The sequence below is a fragment of the Capra hircus genome, chromosome 11, assembly GCF_001704415.2.
Source record: "Capra hircus breed San Clemente chromosome 11, ASM170441v1, whole genome shotgun sequence".
NCBI lineage: Eukaryota > Metazoa > Chordata > Mammalia > Artiodactyla > Bovidae > Capra > Capra hircus.
This window is the reverse complement of record NC_030818.1, coordinates 4,843,462-4,869,874: the sequence shown is the minus strand read 5'-3', so window position 1 is coordinate 4,869,874 and position 26,413 is coordinate 4,843,462. Positions and strand designations below refer to the sequence as shown.

At 43.0% G+C, this 26,413-nt stretch overlaps 1 protein-coding gene across 2 annotated transcripts in view; it reads left to right on the top strand.

Moving 5' to 3' along the window:
• Positions 1–26,413, top strand: part of AFF3 (AF4/FMR2 family member 3) — a 576,000-nt gene that overhangs the window by 278,892 nt on the left and 270,695 nt on the right. The window lies entirely within an intron of this gene.

Genomic DNA, 26,413 nt, shown 5'->3' with positions numbered 1-26,413 from the left:
GCCTGCGCACATCCTTATTTATCTCTTTCCATGAATGAGATTTACCGTTGCAGTGTTGTGAGCCCTTGGTGGGTGTGCAGTGCCGCTGACCAGCACTCCCGCCTCAGCATGGCATCTCTCACGCCACGTCCCCCAGGGTTTACTCCCATCCTGGCGGCCGTTCCCTCCCAGTCTCCTCCATGGACGTCTCTCCCTGTAACTGCCCCTTAGGTGTAGGTCTCCTACCCCGGCTCTCTCTCCTCTCGGGCTGGCTTCCTTGGTTCATGTTCTGTGCTGAGATGGGTATCAGGTGTATTTATCAGGCTCTGTTTCCTGATTTTCATGCTCACCTGTCCCATGCCCCCAGATCGCCCCACCAGATGTGTCGTGAGACCTCTGCCCCGAGGTCTCCTCTCACTGCACCTGGCTTTTCCTCTGCTGGCTTTCTCCTGAATCTCCTCCTAATGGGTCCATTTCTTCCTTCACCATCACCATCCTTCAGTCACCATCCTTTCCCACCTTGATCACTCCAGAGACCCCCTTTCTGGCCTCCAGTCTCCTGCCTCCCCCTATCTCTCCCCAGTGCAGGCAGAGTCAGCTTTCTAAAGAATGTTTGCTGGAAACACGTTAGTGGCTTCCCCGGCTCGGGACATGGTCGGGTTCCTGGATGTGGTCTGCAGAGCCACACTTGCTCCAGCTGCCGTGGTGTTCAACCTCGCCTCTCTCCGCTGCCCACCTCCCACTCTTTACACGACTTCTGTACAAGCAACACCACAGCCCTCTCCTTCCCCTCCAGGCTTCACTCTTACTCTGTCTACCCCTGACCCCAAACATCCAAGTGTTTCTTTCTTTTTCTCTAAGCCTCACTTAAGATGCCACTCCCTCCAGGAAGCCTTCCTGATTGCCAGAGTCTGAATACAGGCTCCTGTTCTATATTCCTCAGGGACCCTTTATTTTTATCACAGCACTTATTGTATGGACTCATAATGGTCTTTCTTAAGCCCCACTAGGCAGTGACCATTATCTCCAGGGGCTAGCAAGCAACTAGCACGTAATGGATATTTAATTAATGCTGAATAAATAGATATGGAGTAATGAATGAATGAATGACTTTGACCTTTTGCTCAATGTCTGTTTTTGCTCTCTACCCTGTGGTCCTTCCCAAAAAGACTGAATTGCTTTGTTGAAGCATAAGCTTGACGCATAACCTGAAACCTAGGCCCTCCAAGGACAGTCAAGATTGTTGGGTTACCTGGGAGCACGAGGACACATTCTGCAATTGGGACACATCCAAGAGCAATGAGAATTCACTCAATAACTCCTGAGGGTCGGAAGTGGAAAGGACATACCACTCATGTCCACACCAGGGGTTGGAAGTGGAAAGGACATGCCACTGATGAATCACACACCAGAAGAGCTCAGACCTTTCCTGTGGTATCCGCTAACTGTAGTCTGATTATCTTCCATGAGACTGAGTTTTCTGTTTTGATATCTGATGAATCCACAAGTTGAAGAAATCAAGGTGTTAAATTTGCAGGGATAATTCAATTACAGTGTTGATCATGGAATCGGGAGAGGGAAGTCAAAGCTATTTCCATGACTAATATGCTCCGTCTAAAGCCACTCTTGGAACAATTAAAGCACATCTCCCCAACGTTATCAACTCCAGAAGTACATTTTAAGACTGTACTTACTATCGTGAAAATCCCACACAGGGTTCTTTATTTTTTTCACATGGAGAGTTATGATATTACACTGATGCGCTGCACATCACTATTACATACTCACAGGAAAGTTTTGACTAATTTCTAAGATCGAGAATGATCATTCGAGGATTGACAAGATACAGGCCTGGAAAATTAGAACATCTATCTAGATATTAAACATATTGTTTGTTTTTTAAACAAATTTTTGAGAATAATTCACATAGCCATTGAACTTTTACAGTCCAGGGCTTTTAGTACATTCATATAATTGTGTGTCCTTCACCACGGTTAACTTCAGGACACTTCATTGCCCCCCCCAAAAATAACCCCCACCTCTCAGCCATCACCTCTCTTCCTTCCCCATCCGCTCCAGCCCTAGGCAACCACTTACCCACCTTTTGTCTCTATAAATCTGCTTATTCTGGACATTGGGTAGAAATGGAATCACACAGTATGTGGTCTTTTCTGGCTGGCTTCTTTCACATACATAGTGTTTTCAAGTCCATCCATCTTTTAAATAAAAGATAATTGCCTGCAGTTCTTACTCTCATGATTATTTAGACACTGCTGTCTGTGCTCAGTCGTATCCTATTCTTTGTGACCCCATGGACTGTAACCCACCAGGTTCCTCTGTCCACAAGATTTTTCAGGCAAGAATACTGTAACAGGTTGCCATTTCCTCCTCCAGGGGATCTTCCCAACTCAGGGGCTGAACCTGAGTCCCCTGCTTGGCATGCAGATTCTCTACCACTGTGCCACCTGGGAAGCCCATGTAGACATTATAACATTAAAAAACCCCCACAGAAACCTGATTATTTTTTGCCATTTCATGTGTATGTTGTCTTGTAAATTCTGACATATTTGATTTATAGTTGTGCAGTTCTTGTTTTTTTTTTTAATAATTGTTGGAGGCAGTGAGATGTAAGTATTTTAAAAACATAGGGATTGAGACTCAGGACATTTTTCATGACTTTTAGAACATGCGCCCATATTTATCTACACGTTGTTTTGTTCTGATTTTGAAAGCTGTCCACACACAGCCGCAATGTCAGAATAGGAAATCCAGTCTCAGCATTCTTTAGGCTCCAAATTAACTGGTTTTTGCACACAAGGCGTTTTCGCATTTGTATGTGGCTCCATTCCTGGGCCCACGTGTAGCCAAGACATTCTGGAGATTCACTGTGCTCAGCCTGCTTCCTAACACTTTTAGTTCTGTTGATAAGTTAGGAAAAGGACACCCCTTTCTGTCTCTCCAGGTACAGTAGTCCTCTTTTATCCATAGTTTCGGTTACCCGTGGTCAACTGAGGTCTGAAATGATTAAACAGAAAATTCCAGGAATAAACAATTAGTAGATTTTAAATCACATGCTGTCCTGAACAGCGTGATGAAGTCTTGCACCATCTCTCTCCATCCCACCTGGGATGTGAACCCAGTGGGGGTTCAGTGCAGCCCACCCGTTAGTGACCTTGTAGTCTTCTTGATGTCTTGGTTCTTCTATTCAAGTGGTTCTAATCTTTCTTAATAATGGCCCAAAAGTCCAAGAGTAGATGCTGGCAGTTTGGATATTCTCTGACTGTGCCTAATTTATAAATAAACTTTATCCCGTGTGTGTGTGTGTGTGTGTGTGTGTGTGTGTGTGTGTGTGTGTGTGAGAGAGAGAGAGAGAGAGAGTTGTTCAGTCATGTTGAGCTGTTTGCAACCCCACGGACTGTAGCCACCAGGCTCCTCTGTCCATGGAATCCTCCAGGCAAGAATACTAGAGTGGGTTGCCATTCCCTTCTCCAGGGGATCTTCCCAACCCAGGGATCAAACCTGGGTCTCCTGCATTGCAGGCAGATTCTTTACCATCTGAGCCACCAGGGAAGCCCAGATTTTACCATACTTATGTATTAACATATATAGGAAAAAACACATTGTATGCAGGGTTTACTGCTATCTGTGGTTTAAATCACCCACTAGGGTATTAGAATGTTTCCCCCGTAAATAAGGGGGATTGAGTTGTATTGGGTTGGAAAATAATTGTCATATCCTGACACTGTTGCTGTTTTTAGTCGCTCAGTTGTGTCTGACTCTTGCAACTCCATGGCCTGTAACCCTACAGGCGCCTCTGTCCATGGATTTCCCAGGCAAGGAGACTGGAGTGGGTTGCCATTTCCTGCTACAGGGGATCTTTCCGATCCAGGGATCGAATCCTCCTCTCCTGCGCTGACAGAAGAATTCTTTACCACTGAGCCACCAGGGTATTCTGACACTAGATGATCTATTTTATTTTTTAGACTTTCCTCTTCTTCTACCTCCCACTAAAAAGGTATATCTGTTTATCCAAATGGATGTCTTTCTCCCCTGAATTTCCTAAAAAGTTACAGGAGTATAATTCATGGGTAGTTTATTATTACCCATGTCTGTTAGAACAACTTTTTCACAACAATGTTTTCATTTTAATTCCTTATTTTTATTGTCATCCTAAATAACAAGAGTTCTATGGTTCTATGGAATTTAAAATACTAAAAGTTTTATATTCTACTCCTTCTTTTTTTTAAGGTATTTTTCTATGAACATTGATTAGGCTTCTGGAACCTGATTAAAAAATCTTAGATCAGCATTATTGTTGATACATTATGTGCTAATTTAAAACTGTATTCTTCAGTTACTTATAAATATCTTTTTAATGATCTCAAATATAGATTTGTCTCTGTTTATAAAGTACATATTTTCTAAAAATCACCCTGGGAATCTATATTAATTAATTCAACATTATTGGTTTATTTATATCTGCATATTTAGTTTATGAATCACTTTTGTCTTCCTTTCTCTGGCAGTAACTTGTGATCTCATAGTATTTTTGGTCATTTTTAAACCTGATTTTTGAATTCAGTTTAACAGTGGCTACCTGGGTGGAGGACAGGGAAGGGTAGGCTTTTAAAAATAGAACCTAAATTTAGCTAAAATTGTTGATACAGCATCTTAAAAATGACCAACTCCCCCGCAACCTACCCTGGAAACCAAATGACATTCTCTGACCCTGGTGAGTCAAAGATTCAGCTTCAAACAGGAAAGCCGTTTGAAAACTCAGCTGCCAATAAACCAGAGAGAAAGAGAAAAAAGGGAGAAAGAAAATTCAGCCACAATGCATGAAGAAGGTGGTGTCCCGAGAGATTCCCTCCAGGACCCTGAGATTAAAACCTCCCCTCTGGGCTGCAGAATCAGAGCTGATCATTCCTTTTCCCTTTCTAGTTCTTTGTTTTTTCCACCAGAGTCTCTCACTCACACCTCCACCCACACCCCAAACCCAGACTCTGGAAAAAGGCAAGCGAACACTAAGTTCTTTCGGACGTTGGTGGTTATTGTTGTATGAAATGAGGAGCCCACTGTGACGTGAATACAGACCCAGGAGCAGATTCCTGACATGTTCAGAACAGTGTAGACAGTGATGGGGGTAGAGGGGCCTTGGTAACTGGAGTCATCTCAAAAGACCATCAGCAACCCTTAGAAAGCTGAAATGATTAATTACTTCAGCACAAAAGGAGACTTGTTAAGAATAAGCAGGGGACAGAGTGTCAGCTCCAGGGGTGACCGACTTGTCTGCTTAATAATGTGTTTTTAAAGTGCGTGCCACATCAAAAGCCAAGCACGTGCACATGGGGGGAAATGGAAAGAAAGAGCAGTGGGCAAAATATTTGGTGTATTAGAACACACGTTTTGGAGATCAGATTAGCAATAACTTTGGGTGGAGCATTTTTTAAATGCATTCCTTCTGCCCACCCAACCTCCCACCCACCCCCCACCCCGCCCCAAGGTCTTAGTGGTGCTGGGAAAACTCAGGAAGTAAAAACTTGCAGGACGTGTGCTGGACCTTTTATTACCAAAAATGATAAAGAGCCCATCAGCAACAGTGCATGACAGCCTCCTTTTCTTGAAGGTGCAGGGATCTGAATAGACGCTGTGGGCCGGAGCAGACTGCGTGAACTTAAGCAACAGAAGCAATGTCGGTGGCAGGGTGTGTCATGCATCCACGGCTTTCTGCGCTCTTGCTATGTGCTCTCTGCTTCAATCCTCACTCTACCCCTGGATGAAGCCATCCTCATCTTCCAGAGCAGGAAACTGAGATAAGGGGAGGGGAACGCATAGTAGATAATAGGCATGGTTAGGGCTTAAACTCCAGACTCCGGAGCCTAAGTTCAGAAACCAGATAGAGTGATTTTCAGTACACAGGACTAGGCAAGCTCTCCTTGTGGGGATGCATCTGGACTCTTGTGTTTGCATCCCCTCTCTCTCCTGGCCTCGATGCTATAAAAGGATGCTCGTGGCTGCCGCTGTTGCTTCAGTGGGAAGAAGCTGTACAGGGCTTCCAGCAGTTTGGCTGAGGATTGATACCTGACGTGTGGCACAAGGGTGCACAGGAGTACTTTTGAGGGACTTCCCTGGTGGTACAGAGGTTGAGAATGCATCTGCCAATGTAGGGAACACAGACATGATCTCTGGTCCAAGAAGATCCCGTGTGCCACGGCGCAGCTAAGTCCATGCACCACGACTGCTGAAACCCATGCACCCTAGAGCCCTGTGCTCCACAAGAGAAGCCACCGCAATGAGGAGCCCGCCCACAGCTAGGGAGTGGCCCCTGCTCACTGCACCTAGAAGACACAGCGCAGCCATAAGTAAATAAATAAATAAATTTTTTCAAAGAGTACCTTTGACAGTTCCTTACAAGTTGGTCTCTAGCATGTATTTCTGTATCACCCAGTTACTGAGTAGTGCGTCTTGAAGCACAGGGTTCTTTTGCATCAGCCTGTGTTTTGCCTCCCTCCATAAAGCTCTGTTACTGACACCACCTGCCCATATTACTCTTCGTAAGAGCTCCAGCAATCAACATGGTCCTCCTCTCCAGGAGAGGGATGGATAAAGACGGAGAGTCAGAGGCCCCAAGAGACCACAGCCCGCACCCCTGCCTGCCCGGGTGTGAGTTTTCACCCCAGCTGGAGCTCTTGCATCAGACACTCTGTTCAACAAACAGCTCTGCCACTGACCAGCCCGGTGACAGCCAGTCAATAGAGATTTCAATACAGTGTGCATTTCGCAAAGAAGAAAGGCATTGTTCTCACTCATTATGTGATGTGGTTGTAACATCTATTGCCAGATAAATTTGTGGATACACACATCTTCGTGAGTCAACATGTCTAACCAAATGTTTTCATTCATCACACACAGTTCTGGAGGTAAACCAAAGCAAAGCTGTGATTGAAATAAACAGTTTATTTTTAAACTGATGACTGTTAGCTGCTATCATTCTCATTAGGATAATCAAGTAGTTTCAAATTCATTAGAGATGAGGTTCACTTAAGGAAATATCCATCTGTAAAATCCAGTTGTGGAGGATTGACGAGATTATCTTTATTGCTAGGAAATCTTTGCTTTGCTAAAGGGCTCCTGCCTACAGGAAAGGATTAATGTGGGATTAATAGCAAATTCCCCTAGATATCTAGAGTCTAGGTGTCTGCTTACAGGTTTTTTTTTTTTAACAAGGTAGTATTACTAGAAAACAAAAGCATTGGAATCGCTTTGAGTTTGATTGACAAACAATACAATAGAAAGACAATACTTCCTCGGAATAAATATCAAAGCCAGTGGGACATTATAAATCACTTTACAAAACTACCGTTTTTTAAAACAACTGTTCAGGTGCATACACTTGCAAAGCAGCCAGAAAGCAAGTAAATGCAGACGACACCCCCTGGTGGAACATTGTTTGTAGGTGGTTGATGGTTTTTTTTAAATCTCTTTAAGTACAGTTAAAGTGCTCATTTAAATTTCTTTGCCTTCTTAGTTATGATAAAACTACCTTCATTTGTGTCGATTTATGCCCCTTTCGTTGCTTTTACAAGTATATGGTTATACCAATTATGCCTAATTATGAATCAGATTACCCAGGCAAAGTAGTTTCCATAATATATGTTCTAGTCTACTGTGTTTCCAAAGACTCCTTCTGAGAGCTCACAAAGGATTAAAAATTATGCATAGCTTCTAACTTACAGTGGTATTTTCACATCGAAATAAACTTGGTAGATTGCTTGGAGCAGCTGTCTTATTGGCAAATGACATAGAACCCTCCTACTTAAATATAAATCCTTCCCACGTTAAGACTGAGGCGAGCAGTGCGAAACACAGAAATCGACTCGGGCTTGGAAGAACAGTTAAAGTAGTGAGAGTCTTCAAAGAGGTAGGTTCAGAAAATCCCCAACTTCAGACTTCGCTGGTGGTCTAGTGGTTAAGAATCCTCCTTCCAGTGCGGGGAACATGGGTTCGATTCCTGGTCCAGGAAGATCCCGCATACCACGGGGTAACTAAGCCTGTGCACCACACCTACTGAAGCGCATTCACCTAGAGGCTGTGCTCTGCAGCAAGAGAGACCACCAGTGAGAAACCCACACACTGCAATGAAAAGGAGCCCCTATTCTCTGAAACTACAGAAAGCCGACACGCAGCAACAAAGACCCAGCACGGCCAAAAAATAAAAAGAAAGAAGGAAAGAAAGAATCTTTTAAAGGGGTATCAAAAAGAAAAGAAAATCTCCAGCTTCTACATGGACCCTTAAAAGAAGAAGTGAGAAAGGAAATGGGTTGACTTTCTTAGACCATGTATGAAGGATTGTCACTTGATTCGAGCTCTGCCCTGACTAGGTACACCTCCCTTTGACAATATGGCATCTGTTGCTTGTTCTAAATCAAAAGACAAAGACAAAAACAAGTTCCATTGTCACGTCCTGTTCAGTAGGACTCAACTGTAGCATGATCAGGAGGTACATGCGAAAATAGAAAGTATACCTAATAAAAAGGTTTACCATTTCGTTAGTCACTCAGTCGTGTCTGACTCTTTGTGACCCCATGGATTGTGGCCCACCAGGCTCCTCTGTCCATGGAATTCTCCAGGCAAGAATTCAGGAATGGGTAGCCTTGCCCTCTGTTTCCCTGGTGACTCAGACAGTAAAGCGTCTGCTTGCAATGCAGGAGACCCAGGTTCGATCCCTGGGTTGGCCCTCCTCCAGGGGATCTTCCTGACTCGGGGATCAAACCCCAGTCTCCCACATTGCAGGCAGATTCTTTACCATCTGAGCCACCAGGGAAACCCCTACATTATGGTAGCATCTACCATCTAGGTTACAAATGAAGCATGATTGTAGGAAAATCTCACACCTCAGAGGCAAGGCTTTAGCCGGATAACAGTAAGCATGTCTCTTTTCCTTTAATTCCCTCACATTCTCAGCCTTCTTAATCCTTTCCAATTTTCCCTTCGCTTTTTAAAAAAATTTTTACAATGAATTTGGACTCAGACGAGGTACATGGACCTCCCCGAAATCATGAGCCAACATCTGCATGAGGGCCCTAGTGCCCAGGCCTTATTAAAGAGTCCAGGTCAGAATCTGGCTCTATAACTTCTGGAGGATCAACCAAAGGGCACAATTAATTTTTATTAAGAGTCAGTTCTCATTTTAGTAAATGTTTCTTATCCAGAGTTTCCCAGTACTACTTGAAGAGCTATGTTTTAAAAGCTGGTTTTAGCTTTGTGATTAAAACTAGTACAACAGTCTTCTTGCACAGATAGTATGTTTGTTTAAAATGAGCACATCCCAGTGTGACTGAATTAGGGTTCTTTTTTAACTTTTATTTTATATTGGAGTATAAATGATTTACAATGTTATGTGAGTTTCAGGTGTATCAGCAAAGTGATTCAGTTATCCATATACATGTATTCTTTTTCAGACTGTTTTCCCAAATAAGTTGTACAAAACATTGAATAGAGTTCCTTGTGTAGTAAGTTCTTGTGGGTTATCTGTTTTATAGAGAGTTGTGTGTACATGTTAGTCCCAAACTCCTCGTTTATTCTGGATTGATCTTTAGAGATGTGCTAGGGACAGCTCCACAGCCCACCTCCTCACTTACCCCAAGGTCAGCCAACAACGGCTGTCACTGCAAACAGACTAGGTGTATATTACAGTGTCCTTGAAAAACTTTCTGTTTAGTGCCGCGTTATCATATAGTGTGAAAACATTAAAGAAAAGAAGCACAGACTTTCAAAACTGTGTCTTTTTTATGAGGTCAAACCGTTCATTTTGACACTTAATGAAGAAAATGTTCGTGTTGCGAAAAATGCGATAATGAATTGTAAAAAGACGTAATCAGCAATGACTAAATAATTAAGGGAATTGAAATGCAGAGTCATTTGGGGATGCATTAATAATAGCATGATTTGTTCCATATGCTAAGGAATTCTGTTTTTAGAAAATCAGTCATCACACATGCTCCATGGCAAAGAGGAGGGAAAAAATGATGTTGACTAATAGGAACTGTAATTAGTGTTCTGCTTTTAAACAGCTGAATAAAAGATGAAATCATATAGAAAAGTATATTTAGGTACAAGTCAGAAAGTAAACTGATTATTATTCATAGAGCTGTTAATAGGAACTGTAATTTATGCATCTAGTGGGGATTGTATTAGGCAATTAAGAAAGGGAGTCACTCTGGGCTTCCTTTATGCCTTTGAATTTGTGTGTTTTCCTTTACCGGTGATTCTCATTTTTCTCATCCTCTACCAGTTTAACCGTCAGAGCCACGTCTTAAGGTGGTGGCCAGTGAGCATTCTGGGAGCCAGCAGGTCTTTCCTCCAGAGGATGCCGCAACGGGACACCCAGGGTGCTCCCCGAGACTTTGCTGGGTTCCACCGGCAGGCGCGCATGACTTTTCAGCTTCTGGTAGTTTTTCACCTGCAGGGCTTTCTTCAAAGATCCCCGGAAAAGATTTCATTTCTCACGGCCTCTGTGGGTGGCCTCCAGATGGAGAGAGTGGCCGATGGTGACCAAAACGCAGTCACTATAGATGGTCTATAGGTGGGGTGGCCACACTTCACGGATGTCCGTCTCTTTGGTGGAGCATGAGAATCAGTCCCTTTATTTTTTAAGTTAAGACATCAGAACCCATCTGTGAGATCATTAGAGCAAACAGGGTTCCGACCTTGGACTCTCCATGAAAAAAAAAAAAAAAAGTACCTTTTTGGAGAATAAAAGAACCCAGAGTGGCAAGCAGGAATACCAGATTTTAACAGAACTCCTCCCCCTCCCCTTACATGTGTTCAGGTACCTAGTGACCAGCGGGCATGACAGGCTGCAGCCATTCACAGCTGCTGCTTTTATTAACACACAGAACATTAAAGCAAGCAGCCCCGTCAGCTCTGGGTGTGAAGTGCACAAACTGCTCTGCTGCCCCTCAGCCCTGTGGTGATGCTGGCTGTCTACGTAGCCCTTCCTATCCTCTCGCTCCGTCATTACATCACTGTCTCCAGTGAGGACCAGGGATAAGTTCTGGGGTGATGCGCGGAGAATGTCGGCTCTGCAAGAGGCGTAGGCGTCCTGTGTGTTCCTTACAAAGTTTCTGAACGGCCCCACACCTGGGCTTCCTTTCCTACCATAGAAATAGGATCTCTTCCCGCTTCTCCGGGCGGTAGATGTTGACATGACATAGCCTGTCAGGGTTTTGCAGTATGAGTAGGTTTTGCTGGACTGGAATTCTGCCCATCTAGGTTTGAATCAGGGCTTCTCCGGTGGCACTAATGGTAAAGCACCCACATGGTTTTGATCCCTGGGTCAGGAAGATTCCCTGGAGGAGGGCATGGCAACCCACCGCAGTGTTCATGCCTGGAGAATCCCGTGGGCAGAGGAGCCTGGCGGGCCACAGTCCATGGAGTCGTAAAGAGCTGGACACGACTGAAGCAACATAGCGCACTTGCACACGCAAGGTGAAATCTGCTGTTGTGACTGTCATAAGAGAAAAGAAATTCCTCCATGCCCCAGCTTACTCACCTGTGAATTAGAGATAATAATACTTTCCTTACATGTCCTGCAAAGTCATGATGAGGATTTAATAAGAAATATATATGTCCAAGTATTTTAGCAACTATAAATCATGTTATAAATGCTAGGGTTTTTTCTGATGGTAATTAATATTTTATACATTATGCTCCTTAGAATATAAAGTTCTCAAGGTGATAAAAAGTCTCGACCAGGTTGCTGGGCTGTACCCACAGAATTCATAACCCATCATTAATCAGTCTTAAAAAAATGTTTGTAACGTATGTAAGTATTTCATTTTTGCCTGCATGGGTCTTCATTGTGGCACATGGACTTCCTCCAGTTGCGTAGTGCAGGCTTCTCATTGCGGTGGCTTCTCCTGGTGCAGAGCGTGGGCTCTAGTACCTGCGCTCAGTAGTCGCGGTGCTTGGGCTTAGTTGCTCCGTGGTGTGTGGGATCTTCTCAGACCAGGAGTCAAACCTTTGTCCCTGCACTGGCAAGCAGATTCCTAACCACCAGCGAAGTCCTCATCATTGCTCTTGATAGACAGATGATGAATCATATACAGACACTGTGGGGGACAGAGTCATGCCTAGTGTAATTAGAGTTACATTCCGAATCCCCAGAATATGGGACTGTTTCATGTGGCAAAGGGGAGTTGGGGGAACAAAGAAATTAGGTTGCTAGGCAGCTGATGTTGGGATGGGGAAAGATCCTAGACTATCTGGGTAGGTGCCGCCTAATTACAGGTGCCCTTATAAGTGGAGCAGAGAGGCTGAAGAGAGAGAACCGGAGAGATGAGGGTGTGAAAAAGCCTTTACTGGCTTTGAAGATGGAAGGAGGAGCCATGAGCCAAGAAATGCCGGCAGCCTCTAGAAACTGGGAGGGCGGGGAACAGATTCTCCACTAGGTTCAGTTCAGTTCAGTTCAGTCGCTTAGTCGTGTCCGAATCTAGGGCATCCAAAACAGAACACAACCCTACCACTATCTTGATTCTAGCCAGTTCTGGGCCTCTGAGTTTCTGACCTGTAAGATAATAAATGCACACTCACTAATCAGGGACTGTGTATAAAATGAACTTTAGGCACTCATGACTTTCAGAGCTTCCCTAATAGCCCAGTGATTTTTCACTCATGATCCTCTGGAGTTTGACTCAGTACTCTATCTCTCTATCTATCTATCCATATAAAGCCCAAGATAAGCAAAAAGGTCTGTTATTCCTGGAGCGAATCTGGAGTGGAATGACTTGCATTCCACTAATTTTGAAGTGATTTGTTACAGCAGCAATAAAATAAATAGTAAAAACCAACACAAGCACATGCACAGATTTTGACAAAAATCTCATAGGAAACGAGATTTTTTCAAATACTGCTCTTAAATGCCCCAAAGCCAAGATTGCATATGACCACGATTGCCTGGAGGCAGTAAGAGTCTAATGCTCCTGCTTGAGCCCAGGTATTTGGACTAATCCTGTCCTTTGCTTTAGCTTTATTTTCTGGCTTAAATAAGCCATAAGTTTATTGCTTTGTGCCCTGTGGGTATTCCATAACGTGACAGTGTAAGTGTAATTATTTTCTAGACAAGAAACCAGGTGAGGTGAGAAAGCCCAGGTAAGATGAGGGGAAATGCCTAGGGTTGCATAGCAACTGAAGGATGCCTAGCTGCCTTGGAGTGGTCCTCAGCTACAGTCACTGCCCTTCCCAGTAAACAACTCATTCCACTCCAGATGTGCTCCAGGGATAACAGACCTTTTTCTCATCCTGGGCTTTATATGGATAGATAGAGAGATAGAGTATTGAGTCAAATTCCAGAGGCTCATGAGTGAAAAATCACTGGCCTATTGGGGAAGCTCTGAAATTCATGAGTACCTAAAAGTTCATTTTATACATAGTCCCTGAGCATTTATTCTGTCTCAGCACATATACTGAAGCCAGCACTGTGAATCAGATAGATCCATTCCCCCAAAGACGTCCATGTCTCCCGCGCTGGCAAGCGGGTTCTTTACTTCTAGCACCATCTGGGGAGTCTGGGGTCCAGCATACTATCTTGCAAATAGCAACAAGTGGTCCATTTTGAATGCTGAATCCTTACATGGGTTTCTCGTACAATCCATGGCACAATACATTCAAGTGGGTTTATTTTGGTAGTTTTCCATCATTTCTGAAAGAGAGGTATAGATGAATCTGGGAGACATACTGATGGAATGAATGTAGTAGTCCATGGAAACCTCGATGTCTCGCAGATCGTGGACTCAATCACGACCTCAAAGAATTTAGGGGTCATGATCCCTTTTTGACAAACTTGATAACGAATTTATCAAAGCCATGTTTAAGGGCTCAAAGCTCAGCTGAGGCCTAAATCTTAGCCTAACCCCCAAACATTCCTTGCTTTGTTTGGGTGGGGCGACTGGTACCTTCAGGGCTATTTCTTGCACCCTCAACAGTCACAGAAGGAATTAGGATCCTGGTGGAAGGGAGAGAACACAAAACAGGTGAGAGGAAATGGCTTGGTATATGTTCTTTCCTATAAGTTCACAGAATCCCCTTTAGAAGGACTGGCCATGAGCCTAAAGCAGGAAAGGAAAGGAAAGTGAGGTCGCTCAGTCATGTCCAACTCATTGTGACCCCATAGGCTTCTCCGTCCATGGAATTTCCCATGCAAGAAGGCAGCAATCCCTGCTAAACTTTAATCCTTGCTAAAGTTTCTCTTGATGAAAGTGAAAGAGGAGAGTGAAAAAGTTGGCTTAAAGCTCAACATTCAGAAAACGAAGATCATGGCATCTGGTCCCATCACTTCATGGGAAATAGATGGGGAAACAGTGGAAACAGTGTCAGACTTTATTTTTTTGGGCTCCAAAATCACTGCAGATGGTGACTGCAGCCATGAAATTAAAAGACGCTTACTCCTTGGAAGGAAGGTTATGACCAACCTAGATAGCACATTGAAAAGCAGAGACATTACTTTGCCAACAAAGGTCCATCTAGTCAAGGCTATGGTTTTTCCAGTGGTCATGTATGGATGTGAGAGTTGGGCTATAAAGAAAGCTGAGCACCGAAGAATTGATGCTTTTGAACTGTGGTGTTGGAGAAGACTCTTGAGAGTCCCTTGGACTGCAAGGAGATCCAACCAGTCCATTCTGAAGGAGATCAGCCCTGGGTGTTCTTTGGAGAGAATGATGCTAAAGCTGAAACTCCAGTACTTTGGCCACCTCATGTGAAGAGTTGACTCATTGGAAAAGACTCTGATGCTGGGAGGGATTGGGGGCAGGAGGAGAAGGGGGCAACCGAGGAAGAGATGGCTGGATGGCATCACTGACTCGATGGACATGAGTCTGAGTGAACTCCGGGAGTTGGTGATGAACAGGGAGGCCTGGCATGCTGCGATTCATGGGGTCACAGAGTCAGACATGACTGAGCAACTGAACTGAGCTGAAAGTTTCTGTTCTTCCTTGGATGGGGAGCTGTGATGTCCCCAAAGAGACCCTTTAGTTTTGTGGTCTCTCAGCTGATAGAAAGGTCTTCCTGGTCAGCCGCAACTGTAAATTTGACTCCTCGGTCCTGGATTTTTTTTTGCCCTGAAGTCAGAAAAGCCAGTCTAATCATCTGTTTCTGGGGTGGACTAACTAAGATTGAGACTCAGTACTATGTGCTGCCTTGACATCTGATGAAACCAGAAGGGCTTCACATGATCCTACCACAAGCCCCCACCTATTCCATCCTCGTGGCTAAGGTCTCCTATCCAAACAGCCCTCCTTATCAAGGGACCAGGTGCTGTTCCTGCTCATCCCCAAGTAAGGAGTCTAGTTCCCTGCCAGCCTGTGGAATTAGTAGAACAAGCCAAGGTCCCCCCCTGTAGAATCACTCTGTCCTCTTGCCTGCCTCCCACAGCCCCTGCTGGTTCACTCTACACCCTGAGAGCCTCTCCCCAGGCTGAGGATAAATGTGACCGATAAGCTGCTGCCCATCGCCTCTGCCTACCCTCGGGAGGACCCCACTCTGCATCCCTATCACTGTAGGGTCAGAGTCCCTCCCTCACCAACAGGGTGAAGAGAAGACACCTCCCATTAGCAGGGGTCCAGGAAGAGTGGCTGAGAGAGAGGCCGGGAGAATTCTCTTTCATGGGAAATGACCAGTCACCTTTCCTTACCCTCTGCACTGCCTCTGTATACCCCTCCCTCATTCTCTTAAGTGACAGGGGATATGGCTTTAATGTGGCACGTCAGCAGGAAAGAAGAACAAGCAAACAGAGGCTGAAACAAGAGTCAAACTTCAAGAGAAAGAAAATAAAGAAAGATTCTGGGGCCTCAGGACCATCGGTGATAGGAAGCTCACGCTAGAAAAATACGTGTAATTACTTATTTCATTCGCTGGCAGACTCTGTCCCCATCTTCCTCTCATCCTTTGAAGACTGCATCTCTGGGTACCAGAACTCTACCTGTCTGTGTATGAAAACAAAGAGTGACAAACAAGAGAACTAATGATTAGTGTTAATGTCTGCGTTCTAGTTACAGACGCAAGCCTGCCTTGTCCTCCCCCTCCTCACCCCAAGCTAATGGATGAACCTCAATCAATATACTCAGGAAAGACCACAGAATCAATAACGGGGCTAATTTAACAGAATTAAGAAGTGGATTTTTTTTTTTAAACAAGAAAGCAGACACATTTGCAATAACCACATTCTTAGATGTTGCCTAGCAACAAGATATAAAAATGATATACAATGTCGGTAACTTATTTTCACGTACAAAAACAGCCCCCTGCCTTGGCAAGGCTATAATGTACTTTTCCCCAACTAGAACTCCACAGAGACTATTAACACTGCCATTTTCCATAATATACTCTGTTAAACAATCATGTGTTTTTGTTAGTGCGTTAAAACACTGACTCTACTTAATGACTACTAGTGAAGCGGCAGCTGCAGAAAAGGGAGGAGGTTCTCTGTTTCCATTTTAAGCTCACAGGTTCACTGCCTGGGCAGGAGAACTCAATAGATAGAAAAGGCAATGAATTAAAACACAGACATTCACCTACAAAAGGTGAGAGAGCCAGGCAAGAAGTGGTCTCATGTGGGGTTTTTAAAGGGAAGACATGATGAAATGAACATGAAGCATTGGTGTTTCATGATGAGTTTAAAAATTTTTTTCTTTGGAAGATGAAGGAAGCTTCTGGAAGGTGGAAAACCTCTGAGGCCCCAAGATCTGACCTTGGAGATGAGAGTGAAGGCAGGGCAGAAAGGGAGAGTGACAGCAGGGCTAGTGGAGAAGAAAAGGTGGCTTCTGAGGTGCTGAACTCTTGGCGGCCAGCTGGGACCCTCACTCCTAACTGTGGCCGCTGCTCCGGCAGGTGGGGAGGGGGCCATGTGTGCACCGAGCTGGAGCTTTGCATGTACTGTCTCCTTTCATCCTCCTTGTAGGCTGCCCTGGTGGCTCAGACAATAAAGAATCCACCTGCAATGCAGGAGGCCTGGGTTCAGTCCCTGGGTGGGCCAGATCCCCTGCAGGAGGGCATGGCAACCCACTCCAGTATTCTTGCCTGGAGAATTCCATGGACAGAGGAGCCTGGCGGGCTACAGTCCATGGGGTCACCAAGAGTCAGACTGAGCTCATCCTGCTTTAATAAAAGCAGAAAATAGGCTCAGTGAGATTGGGTGATCTACCCAGAATCGCTCAGCTAGTAGGTGGTCAGGCTGGAATTCAAAGCAGGATTTGTCTTCAGAGTCATCGGGCACCTCTCTCTTGGTTGGCTGTGACTGACGTCCAGCTGTGGAGGATGCTCTGGGATGGCTACTACTTGGTCCCAAGTAGCTAAGGAGGAACCTATTTCCTCAAAAGAAGCAAGCAAACAAAACCCAAACCTTCCCAATAAGCCTCAGCTGTATTTATGTGAATAACTGTGAACTTGCACGCTTCCATGATTTTTGCAAGTTTCTTCTTTGCTGCTAGGCAGAATCATTAACTCCTCAGTTTAGGGCCATATATTACATTGCAAGGGGCCTCCCTGGTGGCTTAGCAGTAAAGAATCCACCTGAAATACAGGAGTCGCAGGATACACATGTTCGATCCCTGAGTCAGGAAGATCCCCTGGAGGAGGGCATGGCAACCCACTCCAGTATTCTTGCCTGGAGAATCCTATGGACAGAGGAGCCTAGTGGCTCCATAGGGTTGCAAAGAGTCGAATATGACTGAAGCAACAGCATGTGTGCATTACATTACAAACTATTTTCTGCTGAATAGGGCATTTGATTCAGGAGACTTCCAGTAGGTATGGATAGACAGCTACTTGTGGGACAAAGGACACTGCATTTCATGACACGTTTGGGGAAATGGGTCTGTCTGACATAAGAGATGCGGGTTCGATCCCTGACTCAGGAAGATCCCCTGGAGAAGGAAATGGCAACCCACTCCAGTATTCTTGCCTGGAGAATCCTATCGACAGAGGAGCCTGGTGGGCTACAGTCCGTGGGGTCGCAAAGAGTTGGACATGACGGAAGTGACTTAGCATGCACGCATGCACAGACATGTTGGACCCCAACCTACTAATTTGTTTGCTGACAAAAACAGACTGAGAACAATGCTTGCCAGTTTTTACCCTGGAGTGAGGGTGAATGAGTTGGGGATGGGTGTGTTTAGAGGGAATGGGGTTCCTGAGACTAATGAATCTTCCAGCTCCAGGTTCTGGGATGTTGGAGTCATTCTAAGCCAGTTGTTCTGGTGTATGAAGTTCAGCCTGGATTATCTGCAACAACTCTGAAATGGTCAGGGTCCCGGGAGCTTGAGCCCTCAGGCAGTGTGCGGAATTCGTCATGGCACGCTGTTCTCCACACTCCCTGGGTCTGGGCGCTCTCTGAGCACAGACTGAGAGTGTGCGCTGTCTCTTGCTTCTGTGTCTGTCCTGTTCCTGGAGCATGAGCTCCATGAGGCCAGGGGCTGTTACTTCCTGCTCTTTGTTGCATCTTTCATGCCAGCACACTGCTTCACACAGAGTGAACAGAAGCCCAAGAAATGTTGATGCAAATAATTAACTAATGAACGGAACATTAAACTGCTGCAGATGAGTTCATAAGATGAGGAGTGATGGAGCTGTCTGCTGAAACGGGGCAACTCTGAAGACCAGACTGATCAGATCCGACAGACACCCACTTATTAATATAATGATCCTCTATGTTATGTGATGCAAAATATCAAGCTTTAGACCGTGGCTTACTGTAACTATTCAGCTAATTTTTTCTTGCCGTCTCTGTGCAACATACTCTTTTATTTCATGTTTGTGTTTCCTTTTCTGTCCAAGAACAAGTTTTCATCTGAGAATGATCTTTAGGAGTATTTGCAAGTGAAACCGTTGGGTTTTGAAAGATGTGCTGGTGACATGTGTTGTCAAGAGACGGATTCGTTCTGTGTCCCCATGAAAAGGACAGGCAAATAGTCCTTCATTGTGTGTGTGCCTATGTATGTATCTGTGTGTAGACGACTCCTGCAGGCATTCAACATGTTTGAGAAATCTTTCCTGTGCTGAGCGATTGCTCTCCTAGAATTCATATTCTGAAGAAGTGGCAGACGTAAACATTATTATGAGATAATGGGATTAAGTGCTGTATTATTAAGCATGTACAAAGTGTTACGGGCCTGAAGAGGACTTAGGGATTTTTCCTGTGAAGAAAGTAATCAACTGCTGTGTTGATTTGGATCAGAAAAATCAGCAATTGATTGCTGGTTTAGATGATGAAGATTATTTCCTTAGGCACCAAATTATGACCTTATTAGATTTTTAAAAAGTCTTTTAAAGCTATTACTGTCCATATTCTCTCTGTGTTTTATTTATTGGCTATATGTCTGTCTGAAGAACGTGAATCTGAAGAACTCATCTGATCCCCCTCTGCCTCTCCAACCTAGCATAACTGAACCATCATCATACCACTCATAAAATAAACTTCTAGATTTAAAAAAATTTTTGTTCAAGTTGAAATTAAATGAATAGAGGTGGATTTATTTTTTATTGTGAAGCCCATGTATAGTCAACATTTATTTTTAAAATTAGCATTGTACCTTTGAGACCAAGCATAGAATTTGGGGGTAGAATCAGAAGTACTGTCTCATGGACTCACCAGAATACCAGCTGGGTCACGACTTTCGTTCTCAGTCATCACTACTTACTATTTGCAGTTAATTACATTAAGGAAACTTTCAGTTTGTCTAGGGGAACAGGTGAATAATATGTTCAGACCGTGAGAACTGCCTTTTTTTTTGTCTTTCTCCTGCATCCGAAATATGAACTCTTAAAGGTTTTTACTATTTTAATAAAATCAAAATCTATTAAATTTTTTTGAAAATATTCAACCCGTCAAGTGAAATAACTGCTTACTGGGTTCTAGGTTTGTTTGCAGCTGAAATGATTTTTAGAACGCTTAAGTAGTGAACTCTGAGAGCTGCCTACTCATACATGTATTATTCATTTAAAAAAAATAATTTCCATATTATTTTTTTAACTTGGTAATTACATGTTTTAATTATGTAATTACACATTCTAATTATACCGTTAAATCCGATTACTGTAATTATGTAATTATATAATTGATACATAATACACATTCAGAAACTTGTATAAGCATGTATTTAACAAAGGAAATAGTTCTGAGGGGAGGTAGTTAAGGGAAGAGCCGCAAAAGGATTGACTTACAGAAAATAAAGGAACTTGGCTAATTAATGACTTGAAATAATATAGAGAGCACTGCTTTTATGATCAGGGGAAATGCATAAATTGAAGAACTGGAGCACAGGGGGGTTGTGTAAGATGAGAGGTCCTACAACGAGGTGTTAAGACAGGGACATAGTTGGTGAAGACTTTTCAACAGAACAGCCGCCTTCATGCAGCGCTCTGAAGAAAAGAAGCCCAGGTTCTGCGTGCAGCAGCAGGATCTTGCTATACGCGCAACACAGGAGTGTCCTGCTGGGTCAGCCACTCTGACCCAGCCACTCTGCCTTACTTAGGCTTCCAATCAACAATGCCATTGGCTTCATTTTCTTGACCTGAAATATCCACAATCACCAGAGTCTATGACACTGAAGACCAGGTTAATGAAAACATGAGAAAATACCTTTCAGCACATTTAGAAAAAGGTTAAAGGAGAAAGTGAACTTATAAAATGACAAGAAATAACTGAAGTTAACATACTTGAAGATTTTCTGAAATTTTTCTCGAAAACTACTGGACTTGTTTTGATGAAAGAGATAACTGCTTGGAGCATATAGCAAGGATGGCATGTGTGAAGTCTAAATTGCATAGAATTGAAGAGAAATAGGAAATATTATTTTTACATTTCTTTACTGAGGTGTAATTGACATATGATAATCTACACGTGTTTAGAACGACAGCTTCATGAATTTTCATGTAGAAGTATCACCACAATCAGGATAATGAGCATATCCACCACTCCCCAGATTTTTCTCAGGCCGCGTTTCGTTCACTCCTCTTACCTGTCTCTGCCTGTCCCACCTATCCCCAGGCCACCACTGACTGCTGTCATTATAGACGAGTTTGTGTTCTATTTATTTATTTTTCAAAATACCATCGGCTAAATGTTTCATTTATGAGTCACGTGTTATTCTTTTCCTCCTCCAAACAGAATTTATAGAAATATTACAATTAAAGGCATAGATGCAATTTCTAGTGAATTAGAAAGTATACTGTTTTGTTTATATTTACATCTAAAATTTCTGATAACCTGACTAAAAAGAAATAATAATGTAGTATAAACCTCTTTGGATTCCTAGGGCATGCTAGTGGTAAGGAACCCACCGCCAATGCAGGGACAGTTCCTGGGTCGGGAAGATCCCCTGGAGGAGGGCATGGTGACCCACTCCAGTATTCTTGCCTGGGAAATCCCATGGACAGAGGAGCCTGGCAGGCTGCAGTCCATAGGGTTGCACAAAAGTTGGACACAACTGACGTGACTTAGCACACACGCACCATAAACCTCTTTATTAGGTAAAAGGAAGTATCCCAGGGTCTGAAAAGAGTTTCTTATTTCATATTAATTTTATTGCTACTACTTCCATTCCTAGATCAGATTTCAAGCTCTTTCAGAGACTTTGATTATGCAAATGCTTACAGGACCTGGTAGGTAACATAACTGTTTAAACCAGGGAAAGCTCTCCTGACCCATCTTTATTAAAAAGTCAGGTGCTACTCAGCTCCAGCTCACAGACACCTGATCAAGATATCAATTCAGCATTACCAGACTTTTGTGAGTTTTTTTTTAATAGAAAAGCCAGGTTTTTGTATTTTCATTAGTTTTTTTGTTTGTTTGTTTCCATGTTACTCTTTCCATATATCTCACCCTCTCCCCCCCTCTCCCCATGGCTGTAAGTTTATCCTCTATGTCTGTTTCTCCACTGTTGCCCTGTAAGTAAATTCTTCAGGACCATTTTTCTAGATTCCATATATATGTGTTAGAATACAGTATTAAGTATCATTTCCTTATGAGTTTATAGTATTATCTGCATAAAATCATACAGTATGTGTTCTTTCTTGTTTGGCTTCATTCACTGTACATAATTATTTTGAGATTCATCTATCTTTTTGCTTGTATCAATAATTCATTCTCTTTTTATTGTTGAGCAGAATTCCAATGTACAGATTTACTGTATTTGTTTATTCATTGGCTTTAAAAGGACATTTGAGTTGTTTCTATTTCTTGGCTGTTACAAGTGAATCTGTTATAAACATTTGTGCACATGTTTATAACACACAAAATGTCTTTTAGTAGAATTATGCTTTTTTTTCCCCTCTGGAGTAAATATCCAGGAGTAGAGTGTTTGGATCAACTGGTAGAAGTATATCTGGCATCTTAGGAAACCTCCCCAACTGTCCACCAAAGCACTTACCCTATTTTTCATTCCCAACTGCAGGATGTGAGTGTTTCAGCTCCCCCACAGCCTTGCGAACACTTGGTCTTTCTAAATCTAAACATTCTGATGTTTGTAATGGTATTTCATGGTTTTAATTTAGGTTGCCTTAATGACTAATTATATTGAGCATCTTCTCAGGCACTTATTATTCATCTATATATATCTTCTTCTGTTGTCCAGTCACTCAGCCCTTCCAATGAATATTCAGGACTGATTTCCTTTAGGACTGACTGGTTTGATCTCCTTGCAGTCCTAGGGACTCTCAAGAGAGAGTCTTCTCCAGCACCACAGCTCAAAAGCATCAATTCTTCCATGCTCAGCTTTCTTTATAGTCCAACTCTGACATCCATACATGACTACTGGAAAAACCATAGCTTTCACTATATGGGCTTTGTTGGCAAAGTAATGTCTCTGCTTTTTAATATGCTGCCTAGGTTTGTCATAGCTTTTCTTCCAAGGAGCAAGCATCTTTTCATATCTCCTTTGCCAAACTGTTTAAAACTTTTGCACTTCTCTATTGCATTGATTTTTTCCTTATTATTGATTTTTGAAAGTTTTTATATACATAAAAGTATTTATATGTATATAGACTTTGCAGAGATCAGGTGGCTCAGAGGTTAAAGTGTCTGCCTCCAATGCGGGAGACCTGGGTTCGATCCCTGGGTCAGGAAGATCCCCTGGAGGAGGAAATGGTAACCCACTCCAGTATTCTTGCCTGAAAAATCCCATGGACGGAGAAGCCTGGTAGGCTACAGTCCATGAGGTCACAAAGAGTCAGACACGGCTGAGCGACTTCACTTTCATTTTCACTTTTTTTCATACTTTGCAGATACATACTTTGCAAATATTTTCTGTCAGTACAGGGTTCATCTTTACTTTCTCTTTAACAATGTCTTTTGAAGATTATATTTAAAAAAATTAATTTGGATGAAGTTCAGTTTATCAGTTTTTTAGGTATCATATTTTAGATGTCATAGTTGCAAAACATTTCCCTAATGCAAGGTCACAAGAATTTTTTTCCTGTTTTCTTTGACAAATTTTGCAATTTTAGGTTTTACATACTTTAAAATAATGGATGGAAGTTCAGTTTTTGCACATGGATATCCAGTTGTTCTAGCACCAGTTGTTGAAAATACTATCCTTGTACTTTTGCTAAGAATCAGTTTGTCCATTTATGTCTGTTTCTGGATTCTGTATTTTGTTCCTGTCTCTGTCTTTACACCAATATCACACCTTCTTGTTCACTGTAGCTTTATAATGAGATTTCCTATCACATACTGTTAGTTCTCCAACTTTGTTCTTGGTTTTCAAAGCTCTTTTGTTATTTTAACACCTTTGCATTTCCTTGTGAATATCAGAATCAGCTTGTCAATTTGTACCCCCCAAAAAATTGCCTACTGGGATGTTTATCGGGATTGTATTGAATCTGCAGATCAGTTTGGAGAGAACTGACATCTTAACGATACTGATTCTTTCAAACCATGATTATAGTATATATCTCCACTTATTTAAATCTGTTTTAATTTCTCTCTGCAATGTTTTGCAGTTTTCGTGTACAGGACTTGAGTATCTTTTATCAGAATTGTCCCTGCTGCTGCTGCTGCTGCTGCTAAGCCGCTCCAGTCGTGTCCGACTCTGTGTGACCCCATAGACGGCAGCCCACCAGGCTCCCCCATCCCTGGGATTCTCCAGGCAAGAACACTGGAGTGGGTTGCCATTTCCTTCTCCAACGCATGAAAGTGAAAAGTGAAAGGGAAGCGCTCAGTCGTGTCTGACTGTTAGCGACGCCATGGACTGCAGCCCACCAGGCTCCTCCATCCATGGGATTTTCCAGGCGAGAGTGCTGGAGTGGGGTGCCGTCGCCTTCTCCAGAATTGTCCCTAGTATTTTGCTGTTGTAAAGGGACATTTCCTTTTTTTCGATTTTGGTTTATTAGTTGCTGGCATATAGGTATAAAATTGATCTTCGTTTACTGATCTTATATCTTGCAACACTGTGAAACTAACTTATTGATTTTACTAGTATTTTGTAGATTCCACTGGATTTTCTGCATCCTGACTGATTTTCTTCCTATTCTGTCAGTTACTAAGGGAGGGATATTGAAATATACTTATAATTAGAGGTTTGTCTGTATCTTCTTGTCATTGTATCCATTTTTCCTTCATACATTTGAACCTTTGCTATTAGGTATGCATTCATTTAGATTGTAATGTGCTATTGATGAATGAATTCCTTAAACATTGTGATATAACCATCTTTTCCCTAGTTGCACTGAGATATACTTTGATGTAAATATGACCTCTCTAGCTCTCTTTTGACTAACGTTAGCATGTAATATCGGAGAAGGCAATGGCACCCCACTCCAGTACTCTTGCCTGGAAAATCCCATGGACGGAGGAGCCTGGTAGGCTGCAGTCCATGGGGTTGCTAAGAGTCAGACACGACTGAGTGACTTCCCTTTCACTTTTCACTTTCATGCATTGGGAGAAGGACATGGCAACCCACTCCAGTGTTCTTGCCCGGAGAATCCCAGGGACGGGGGAGCCTGGTGGGCTGCCGTCTATGGGGTCGCACAGAGTCGGACACGACTGAAGTGACTTAGCAGCAGCAGCATGTAATATGTATTTCTGTCATTTTGTTTTAATCTATTTGTTTTTTTATGTTTAAAGTGTGGTTCTTTTTAAATTTTTCATTTATTTGGTTCGGCTGGGTCTTAATGGCAGCACGTGGGATCTAGTTCCTTGTCCAGGGATTGAACGTGGGCCCCCTGCACTGGAAGCACAGAGTCTTGGCCACTGGACCACCGGGGAAGTCCCTGAAGTGTGTTTCTTATAAACAGCCTATAACAGGTCATGCCTTTCTATGCAGTCTCACCATTTCTGTCTCTCAGCTGAGATTTGAGACTGTTGCACTTAATGTGCTTAGATATGCGTAGGGTTGAATCTGTCGTCTTGCTATTTTCTCTTCATTCAGTCTTTTGTTTGTTTTGCCTCCCTCTTTTTCTGCCTTCTTTAGTCTTTCATTATTCCATTTTATTTGTTGTCTTACTAACTATAACTCTGTCATTTTAATGACTGCTTTAGGGTTTGTATCTTCAGCTTGTCACAGTCTCCTTCCGAGAGATATTATACCGCTTCATGTACTGTATCAAGGTTAAGGTTAGACACTCAGTCGTGCCCGACTCTTTGTGACCCCATGGACTGCAGCCTACCAGGCTCCTCTGTCCATGGGATTTTCCAGGCAAGAATGCTGGAGTGGGTTGCCATTTCCTTCTCCAGGGGATCTTCCCAACCCAGGGATCAAATCCAGGTCTCCTGCACTGCAGGCAGATTCTTTACCAACTGAGCTACAAGGGAAGCTACTCATATTCTGTACAGGGGCTTCCCAAATGGCGCTTGTGGTAGAGAACCCGCCTGCCAGTACAGGAGGTGTAAGAGACGTGGGTTGGGAACATCTCCTGGAGGAGCACGTGGCAACCCACTCCAGTATTCTTGCCTAGAGAATGCCAAGGACACAGAACCCAGTGGGCTGTGATCCATAGGATGGTAAAGAGTCAGACGCAACTGAAGCAACTTAGCAAGCGTATCCCGTTTAAGAACTTTGCAGCACGATGCATCCCCTTCCCAGTCACCTTTATGCTATTGTTGTTATGTGGCTTGCTGGCATATGTTATAGACTCCACATTAATTATTATTTTTGTTGAAACAATTATATTTTTTGAAACACATTTAAATAATAAAATATATTTTTCTATCTTGACCTCTGAAGTTAACCATTTCCAGTTCTCTTTAGTCCTTAGTGCGTGTCCATATTTCCAACTATAGGAGTTCCTTTAACATTTCCTGAAGTGCCGGTCTGCCAATTATGAATTCTTTCAGTTTCAATATGTCTGAAAATGTCTTGATTTTACCGTAGTTTTTCACAGGTATTTTTGCTGGTTATTGTTACTGAGTTGGTGTCTATTTACTTTCCATGTATTAAAGATGTTG